The following is a 7869-nucleotide window of genomic DNA, read 5'->3' as shown; positions in this document are numbered from 1 at the left end:
CCAGGCAATCTTGATTCCAGCTTGTGCTTCATCCAGCCCACCGTTCCTCATGTTGTACTGCGTATAAGTTAAATAAGCAGGGTGACAATATACACCTTTTCCTATACTTGATGTACTCCTTTTCCTATTTGGAACCAGTCTGTTGTTCCATGTCCAGTTTTAACTGTTGCTTCCTAACCTGAATACAAATTTCTCAAAAAGCAGGTCAGGTGGTCTGGTATTCCCAACTCTTAGGAATTTTCCACAGTTTGTTATGGTCTACGCAATCAAGCTTTGGCATAGTCAGTAAAGCAGAAATAGATGTTTTTCCGGAACTCTCTTGCTTTTTTGATGATCCAACAGATGTTGACAACTTGATCTCTGGTTCCTCTGTCTTTTCTAAAACCAACTTGAACATCTGGAAGTTCACGGTCATGTACTGTAGAGGCCTGGCTTGGAGAATTGTGAGCATTACTCTACTATCGTGTGAGATGAGTGCAATTGTACGGTGGTTTCAGCATTCTTTGGCATTGGCTTTCTTTGGGATTGGAATGAAAACGGACCTTTTCCAGTGCTGTGGCCACTGCTGAGTTTTCCAAATTTGCTGGCATGTTGAGTGCAGCACTTTCACAGCATTATCTTTTAAGATTTGAAATAGCTCAACTAGAATTCCATATCCTCCACTAGCTTTGTTTATGGTGATGCTTCTTAAAGTCCACTTGACTTGGCATTCCAGTATGTCTGCCTCTAGCTGAGTGATGACACCATCGTGATCATCTGGGTCATGAAGATTTTTTTGGTATATTTCTTCTGTGTATTCTTGCCACCTCTTCTTAATATCTTCTGCTTCTGTTAGGTCCATACCATTTCTGTCCTTTATTGTGCCCATCTTTGCATGAAACATTTCCCTTGGTATCTCTAATTATTTTGAAGAGATCTATAGTCTTTCCCATTCTATTGTTATCGTCTATTCTTTGCACTGATCCCTGAGGAAGGCTTTCTTATCTCTCCTTGCTAGTCTTTTAAACTCTGCATTCAAATGGGTATATCTTTCCTTTTCTCCTTTGCTTTTTGCTTCTCTTCTTTTTACAGCTATTTGTAAGGCCTCCTTAGACAGCCATTTTTCTTTTTTGCATTTCTTTCTTGGGGATGGTCTTGCTTCCTGTCTCCTGTACAATGTCAGGAACCTCCATCCATATTTCTTCAGGTACTTTGTCTATCAGATCTAATCTCTTGAATCTATTTTTCACTTCCACTGTATAATCGTAAGGGATTTGATTTAGGTCATACCTGAATGATCTAGTGATTTTCCCTACTTTCTTCAATTTAAGTCCTAATCTGGCAATAAGGAGTTCATGATCTGAGCTGCAGTGAGCTCCTGGTCTTGTTTCTGCTGACTGTATAGAGCTTCTCCATCTTTGGCTGCAAAGAATATAATCAATCTGATTTTGGTATTGACCATCTGGTGATGTCCATGTGTTGAACCTTCTCTTGTTTTATTGGAAAAGGCTGTTTGCTATGACCAGTGCGTTGTCTTGGCAAAACTCTCTTAGCCTTTGCCCTACTTCATTCTGTACTCCAAGGCCAAATTTGCCTGTTACTCCGGGTGTTTCTTGACCTCATACTTTTCCATTCCAGTTCCCTATAATGAAAAGGACATCTTTTGGGGCTGTTAGTTCTAGAAGGTCTTGTGAGTCGTCATAGAACCATTCAACTTCAGCTTCTTCAGTGTTACTGATCAGGGCATACACTTGGATTACCGTGATATTGAATGGTTTGCTTTGGAAATGAACAGAGATCATCCTGTCGTTTTTGAGATTACATCCAAGTACTGCATTTCGGACTCTCTTGTTGACTAAAAGAGCTACTCCATTTCTTCCAAGGGATTCTTGCCTACAGTAGTAGATATAATGGTCATCTAAGATGAATCACCCATTCCAGTCCATTTTAGTTCTCTGATTCCTAAAATGTCAAATTCCTAAAATATTCACTCTTGCCATCTCCTGTTTGACAGCTTCTGATTTGCCTTGATTCATGGACTTAACATTCCAGGTTCCTATGTAATATTGCCCTTTACACCATCAGACTTTGCTTCTACCACCAATCTCATCCACAACTGGGTGTTGGTTTTGCTTTGGCTCTGTCTCCATTCTTTCTGGAGTTTTTTCTCCACTGATCTCCAATAGCATATTGGGCACCTACTGACCTGGGGAGTTCATCTTTCAGTGTCCTATCTTTTTGCCTTTCATACTGTTCATGGAGTTCTCAAGGTGAGAATACTGAAGTGGTTTGCCATTCCCTTCTCCCGTGGACCACATTTTGGTCCACATGACCAAAATGTCCACATGACCACAGTTCTGTGAGAGACAATAGAACTCTCCACCATGACCCATCTGTCTTATGTGGCCCTACATGGCATGACTCACAGTTTCATTGAGTTAGACAAGGCTGTGGTCCATGTGGTCAGATTGGTTAGTTTTCTGTGATTGTGGGTTTCAGCCTGTCTGCCCTCTGATGGAGAAGGATAAGAGGTTTATGGAAGCTTCCTGATGGGAGAGACTGAGGAGGAAACTGGGTCTTGTTCTGATGGGGGGGCCATGCCCAGTAAATCTTTAATCCAATTTTCTGTTGATGGGTGGGGCTGTCTTCCCTCCCTGCTACTTACTTGGGGCAAAACTATGGTGGAGGTAATGAAGATAATGCCAACCTCCTTCAAAAGGTCCCATGGTTAGTACTGCTACACTCAGTGCCCCCAACCCTGCAGCAAGCCACCACCGACCCATGCCTCCACTGGAGACTCCTGGACACTCCCGGGAAAGTCTGGGTCAGTCTCTTGTGGGGTCACTGCTTCTTTCTCCTGGGTCCTGGTGTCTACAAGATTCTGCTTGTGCCCTTCAAGAGTCTATTTCTCAGTCCTGTGTAAGTTTTGGCAGCTCTTTGGTGGGATTAATGGTGACCTCCTCCAAGAGGGCTTATGCCACACCCACGTCTGCTGCACCCAGAGCCCCTGCCCCTGCAGCAGTCCACTGTTGACCCGTACCTCCAGAGGAGATGCTCAAACACAGTTCTGTCTCAGTCTCTGTGGGGTCTCTGGGTCCTGGTTCACAAGGTTTGTTTGAGCCCTCTGAGCATCTCTGGCAGGAATGTGGTTTGATTCTAAATGTGAATTTGCTCCCCCAACTATCTTGTTGGGGCTTCTCCTTTGCCCTTGGATGTGGGGTATCTCCTCAAAGTTGCACCAACGTCATGCAGCTGCTGCTCCAGCACCTACCATCTGGTGGGGCTTCTCTGAGCTTGGACGTATCTCCTCATGGCCACTCCAGCACCATGCAGCTGCTGCTCCAGTGCTGTCCGGCCATAGTGTTTTTACAACACTCAAAATTAATGATAAATAAAAAGGGTGGGGGAAACTTTTGGAAGTGATGGATTTGTTTATGGCAAAGATGGTCATGGTGGTTTCATGGATTTACATCCATGTTGTTGTTTAGTTGCTAAGTTGTGTCCAACTCTATGTGACTCCATGGACTGTAGCCCACCGGCCTCCTCTGTCCATGGCATTTCCCAGGCAAGAATACTGGAGTGGGTTGCCATTTCCATCTCCAGGAGATATTCTCGACCAAGGGATCACACCTGCATCTCCTGCATTGGCAAGCGGATTCTTTACCCCGAGCCACCAGTATACTTAATGCCAAAGACATTTAGATATATGCTGCTGCTGCTAAGTCGCTTCAGTCGTGTCCAACTCTGTGCGACCCCATAGATGGCAGCCCACCAGGCTCCTCTGTCCCTGGGATTCTCCAGGCAAGAACACGAGTGGGTTGCCATTTCCTTCTCCGATGCATGAAAGTGAAAAGTGAAAGTGAAGTCGCTCAGTCGTGTCTGACCCTCAGCGACCTCATGGACTGCAGCCTTTCAGGCTCCTCCATCCATGGGATTTTCCAGGCAAGAGTACTGGAGTGGGGTGCCATTGCCTTCTCCAAAATATATAATAAGTGTATATAAATTAGTTAATAGAATATAGCCAGGTGGATATAATACTGTCAATCAAAATTTGCAGTTTATATATAAGCAAAGAATTTTTAAAACACAGTTTTGGAACGATAATGTTACACTGAACAACAAAGAATGTACAGTATTTAGGAATAAATTCAACAGTAAGTGTGCAATTATAACACATTATTACTTTATCTGGGGATTCCCAGATGGCACTAGTGGTAAAGAACCCACCTGTCAATGCAGGAGACATACAAGATGAGGGTTTGATCCCTGGGCCAGGAAGATCCCTGCAGGAGGGCATGGCAACCCACTTCAATATTCTTGCCTGGAGAATCCCATGGACAGAGGAGCTTGCTGGGCTCCACAGGATTGCAAAGCGATGGACACGACTGAAGCAACTTAGCATGCATGCATGCATTACTTGCATTACTTTATTGTAAAATATAGATAAATAATAATATGTAATCACTTTATGATAGGAAGGCTTAATATTATAAAAATGTTATTCTTTCAAGTTGATGTATAGATTATATAAAAGTCTCAACAGAGTTTTATAAAAGAGCTTTACAAGCTGATTTTAAATTTAAATGGAAGTTCAAATGCCTGAGAACAACCAAGAGTCTTCTGAAAAAAAAAAAAAAAGAAAAGAGAAAGAATGTGATAGTATTAGCTCTATTAGATAAGAAGAACTATGATAAATTTATAATAATCAATAAAGAATAGCATGATAGGCAAATGACCAGTGGAACATACCCAAAAGCCCAAAAGGAAACCCAAACTTATGTGGCATTTTCATATATAATGGAACTTTTGCAAAGTTATGGAGAAAAATGAACCTTTCAATAAACGGTACTGGAACAATTCATTATTCAAATAAACAAACAAAACAATAAAATGAGATTCCTATCTCATGCCCACAAATAAAATTAATACGTGATGAATTTAAAGCTTAAATGTGAAGGCAAGTATTTACAATTTTAGATAAAAATATAGAGTTTTTTTTTAATAGCTTTAGAATTAAAGAAGTTATAATACAAAAATGGTTGACAATTGTATTAGTTTCTTGTGCTTGCTGTAATAAATGACTACAAACCGGGTGGTTTGCAATACAAAAATATAGCCTCATGGCTTTGAAGACTACAGGGTGCCTCTCCATTCTGAATGCTTTAGGAAAGAATTACTCCTTGACTCTTCCCAACTTCTGGTCATTACTGGAAGCCTTGGTCCAGTGACCCTATTTCAGTGTCTGCCTCTGCTGTCATGCGATCCTGGCTGTTCTCTCTCTGTGTCCTCATTTCCCTTTTATAAGACATCAGTGATTGGATTGAGGGCCCACCCTAATCGAGTGTGACTTCATCTTAATGTGATTTTATTTGTAAAGACCCTATTTCCAGATAAAGTCTCACTCACAGGTGCTGAGTGGACATGAATTTTGAGCGGGACACTATTCAAGTCAGTACAAATGTGCAGGAGAAGGTTGATAAATCTTTTAACTGTTTCCTATAAAGAGAATGAAAAGACACAGAAGCTCTCAGTAATATATTTAATGGGTACTTTTATATGAATGTAATAACTATATAAACAGTTGATATGAATCAATAAGCAAGACAAATAACCCAGTAGGAAAATTGGCCAGTCATGGATAAGCAGTTTTCAGGTAGGAAAACATATGTGGTAGATTATCTAAGAAAAATGTGCCAAAAGTGCTTAGTAAGCAGGGAAACACAAATTAATATCACAATAAAATATTACTTTACTTTCCCTAAATTATGAGTCTGACAATACCAGGTATTGGTAAGGATGGTGGAATAGCAAAAACCCATACATTAATATTGAAATTGTTCATAGAAGCATTATTTTTAATAGTGTACACATTAGAAGAAACCCAGTATTCACAGATAGGATAATTGAAAGATTGTGATATATTCACTAAATGTACTATTTTACAATAATAAAAAATAGATTAACTGTAGTTACATATGACAGCACAGTTGATGTTTCAATTAAGCAAAATTATTTGACACAGACATACATGATCAATCTCTTTAAAAAAGCAAGAGATTAATAAATATAAAATTCAAGAGAGTGGTTACCTTCAGGGAGGAGGCCTAAAGAGTACACAAAGATGTTGGCAGTATTCTAGATTCTGGGTGGTAGATTTCTGTATTGATTTTATTAGACATCACAGGGTAGATGCATGTTATCAACATATATACTTTGTGTGCAGCAAATATCTCATAATATAAACAAAACAAAATTCATGTTTAAGGGTCATGGTATGGGAACGCAGGTATATCCAACACTTTGAAACTAGTCTCATTTTAATTGCAGTATTGATAGATTAAGGATTTAAGCAGACAATAGAATATACTGGCAAATCCCTGGAGTCCACTGCCGATACAGGAATCCTGACCCTGCCATTGACTAGCAGCAAGATATTGGGAAAGTTTCTTAATTTCTCTTTACTTCCATTTCATTCTCTTTTAAGTGAGGAGAAAAATAGACCTGGCTTTACAGCGTTGATGTGAAAATTACTTGAAATAAAAAGGGTAAAGCATTCAGTTGCTTGAACACATAGTAAGTGCCTAGTGAATATGACTTAAACAGATTTGGTCAGAGCTCTGAAATGAGCTCTCACACAGGTTCCCTGGCACCTGTGACATTGCTCTGAAAAGGCTTTGCCCCACGTAGCTGCTGTCCCCTTTGCCTGGGCTCCAGAATGAACACACAGGAGCCCAACCTAGGATGAGAAGCCAAGCCCCAGTGGGCCTCATTCTAAGTCAGGGCTGCCTGAGTTCAACCAACATGCAGTTAGAGAAACTAAGAATAAACAATTGTTCTTTTTAAAAAAAAACAAAACAAAACACACAACAATTGTTCTTAAGCCTATAAGTCTTAGAGCATTTTGTTTGCAAAGTAATCAACTGATACATGAACTGCTATTATTGGTATTATTAATATTAAAGATTTCTAGTAGCTAGTTGCTACAGAGTCTGCAAAGGTTGTCTCATTCACATTAGTTGTGCCTAGTCAGGTTGGATTTAGTGCCTTGAAAGACTAAGAATTTTCTGTTTATATCTCAGGAAGCTGCCAGCAGCATGCATATCTTATTCCTGTTGACTTCGTCTTTCCTGTAGCCCCAGAATACATAGGTTTGAGTTAGCTTGGCTGCAGCACTCTGGCATCATCAAAAGGACCTGAGGACAAATGAGACGTGCTCCGTTTAGTTCAGTTAAAATTATCTTTATTATGAACATTGTCCTTTACTGTTAGAGCATCATTATACAGCCCATAAACTACCCAACACACTGTTTTATTGATCTGCACTGCAACCTGCCTGGTAGCCAGGGTCAAGATCATGTTGCCTCCTGCAGAATGAAGAGCCCTAATCTCAGAACCATTATAGTGACTTGCAAGGCCACAAAACTTGTAAAGGGTAACACTGGACTGAAATCTGCCACTTCTGATGCCAAGTACTGCCTCTCTTCTAATGTCTCACAGATACCTTTTAATACCTCCAATTTTCTTGCTTGAGAATATACACTTTTCTACAGAATGGGTCACCAACAGACTGGGTCAGTCTCTTATGTCACAATGATGCCATGGGAAGTGTGCTAACACACTGGTAGCAACAGTCTGTCATTCTGATGTCAGGCAAATACATGGATTGTAAAACTAGCTTCTGCAACTCTAGGTCTTTGTTGATTCCTCAAACTGTGTTTGGTTAGAAGATCTGGAGATGTGACTGCAGATGAGACAGGAACAGATTTTTACCTGAAGTAATGTGGACATACCTGAGCTCATTAACTGGCCTGTGCATTAAATGGTACTGTAGAATCAATGCCCAAAGCCTTCTTTTCCTATGCTTATTTAGAAGTTAAGGTATCATGTGAC

General features: G+C 40.4%; 1 long non-coding RNA gene across 1 annotated transcript in view; it reads right to left on the bottom strand.

Annotated features, from left to right (window-relative positions):
• Positions 1 to 5506: 5506 nt before the first annotated feature.
• LOC123330936 overlaps positions 5507 to 7869 on the bottom strand; it is a 54927-nt gene continuing 52564 nt past the window's right edge. Inside the window, exon 3 of the long non-coding RNA XR_006547228.2 lies at positions 5507 to 7172. This is a non-coding gene — a long non-coding RNA (uncharacterized LOC123330936). The remainder of the gene's footprint in view (positions 7173 to 7869) is intronic.

This window comes from Bubalus bubalis, chromosome 21 (assembly GCF_019923935.1).
Source record: "Bubalus bubalis isolate 160015118507 breed Murrah chromosome 21, NDDB_SH_1, whole genome shotgun sequence".
Classification (NCBI taxonomy): Eukaryota; Metazoa; Chordata; class Mammalia; order Artiodactyla; family Bovidae; genus Bubalus; species Bubalus bubalis.
Note: the sequence above shows the minus strand (reverse complement) of the source record. Positions and strands in the feature narration are given on the sequence as shown.